The sequence below is a fragment of the Nestor notabilis genome, unplaced genomic scaffold (genome assembly GCF_000696875.1).
Source record: "Nestor notabilis isolate BGI_N333 unplaced genomic scaffold, ASM69687v1 scaffold29405, whole genome shotgun sequence".
Lineage (NCBI taxonomy): Eukaryota > Metazoa > Chordata > Aves > Psittaciformes > Psittacidae > Nestor > Nestor notabilis.
The window spans coordinates 1,677-4,256 of record NW_009931036.1 but is presented as its reverse complement, the minus strand read 5'-3'; positions in this window follow the sequence as shown (position 1 = coordinate 4,256).

The window sequence follows — 2,580 nt, the reverse complement described above, 5'->3', positions numbered from 1 at the left end:
CTTCACTGCTGCCGATGGGGAACTTCGCCTTTTAAAGAGCACCCATCTCCCTCACCTCCGACCGGGGCACCCGGCCCCAGCAGGGAGGCATCAGGGAGCGAGGCCGTGCCCCGCGGCCAATGAGCAGCCCGGCAGGAGGAAATGATGCTGCCTGGCCAACGGGCTTGTTCTTCGAATCAGTTCCTCGAGGGCGTCCGTGTGGGTCCCGCTGCTCATCCCAGAACCCCACGACCCGGCTTCCTGGAGAAGAGATGCTTTGAGTCACTCTGGTTTCACCGCACAGCACCCAACGGGTTGGTTGAACCGAAAACATCCTCAGCTGCCCTGAAACCCAAATGCAAAAGAGGGTGGCAGCGACAGGGCTGGCACCCAGGGATGGGGGTGCCACCATGTGGGCACGCTGATGTCCCATCACAGGGGCTTCACATACCGAGTCTAGCCATGGGAGCTAAAAACCTGTCCTAATAAGAAGGGTGGAGGAAGCCTGGGAAGTTCAGAGCATCCTGGAATGGTCAGGGACTGCCCATGGCTGGGTCCCTGTGCCATGGGGAGAGCTCAGCCCCGTGCACCTATCACCCTGGCATCAGGCCTGGAGGCACAAACAGCATATGCCAGGCACATGCATCCATCCCCTATGCCAAAGACCCTGGTCCTGCTGTAGGGACAACCCAATCCCTGTGCCAAAAGCCTGCTGGGGGCCTGATTGGGAGCAGAAACATGAGCATCCTGGCACAGCCATGGCACTCAGTGATGCTCTGGGGGATGCTCCATCCCTCCATCCATCTGCTCCCAGCTACCCATCCCTGTAGGTGGTGAATCCAGGCACTGATCAAGCGTGGCTCATCCCCTCTGCCCAGCACCACCCATGGGTGCCCTTGGGGAGGCACCACAGGCGGCGGGTGTTGCCCAAGGGCAGCGGAAGCATGATGCGGGCAGCGCTGCCCTCGCTGCTGCGTCAGCCTTATGCAACCACCATGGGAGAGCCCAGCTCACTCAGCCCCAGCCCCAGCACCATGGCAGCACGCACTGCGAACAGCCCCTTACCATCCCCTCCCCCAGATCTCCTTTCCCAGAGGATGGAGCCAGCTTTGTCCACTCCATGAAAATGGGTATGTGGGATCCGCTCTCTGGGATGTGTTGGGTTCATTTTGGTGCCACCAAGTTGCCGGTGTGAGCAGAGGGAGCTTCCCCGCGCTGAACTTCCACACTGGGAGGGTTCAGTGGTGGCATGGGGGGGACAGCCCAGTGATAACGTCTGCTCCAGGACGGAAGCGCGCCCGTGACTCACTGCCAGAGGAAGAAGTGTCCTCTTTTCCCCAAACTTCCCCCCCACAGGGTGCCCACAAGCTGCAGGAGTCCCTGGGTCAGCACCTGCCACCTCCTCCTCCGTGTGTCCCGCAGCAGAGGTGGTGCTAGGTTGGGTTTGGGGGGCTGGGAGCCAGGAGAACATCCTTCTCTTTCCACATCTGTCTGTATTAGTGTGTCCATCTGTGTGTCTAGACAGTCCATTCGTCATCTGTCGATGTCCACCTATCCATCCACACACCCATCTGCACGTCCACCACACATCCATCCAACCATCCACCTCTCCATCAACCTATCTACCTACCTGTCACCCATACAATGAATCAACTACCATCCCTCTGTCCATCCATTCACCCATACATGCACTTGACCATCCATCCATCCATCCATCCGTCCGTCCATCCACTTGTCCATTCGTCCGTCCATCCACTTGTCCTTCCGTCCCCGCTTCCCCCCCCGTTGCCCTGTCCTTCTGTCCATCCACTTGTTCATCCATCCATTCCTCCATCCATCCATCCCTCCCTCCCTCCTTGCCCCTATGGACCCTCCTGTGTGCGCAGTGCTGCGGTGGGACACTGTCCCTGTGCCCGGGTGAGCAGAACCCTGTGGGCAGAGCAGAGCAGAGCAGAGCACTTCACAGCCACCCTTCGCACCCCAGGGCTCCGCATGGCACCATCCCCTCTCGGGCTCCACACGGGTCCCCACGGCTGTGACACCCTGGGGCAGGCGGGCGGCAGGGACTGTGCAGCCCCAGCAGGGACAGGAATAGTGCCGGTGACCGCATGGGCCGGCGGCAGTTTCCTCATCGCTGGGGCACGTCACCAGTGTCCCATGACAAGGGACGAGACAGGAAAGACAGAGCCTGAAGCCACCGCAGGAACCCGGCGGCTCCCAAGTGCGCGGGAGCTGACGTGGGGACAGGACAGGAGCAGAGCCGTGCTCACCCTCCAGCCAAGCCCCACCAAGCTGTTCTCAAAGAGGTTTTCAGCACCCAAAGCAGATGGCAGCGGAGCTGGCCCCATCACCGGGCACACAGGGAGTGCCATGTCCCCCGTCACCTCCACACTGTTCCCATCCCACCCAGTGCCACCCCCCCCGGGTACGTGGCAATAAAAATAACAGGTTTTATTGACTTACTAATAAACTCTGTGGAAATGCAGGTTGGCAGAGCTGGGGGTCACCGTCAGCCCCCCACGACAGGCGACAGCCACCAGGGAGGGGGCATCAGGCCCCACCATGGAGAGTTTTGGGGTGCCAGGGGGAAGCCCAGCTCCA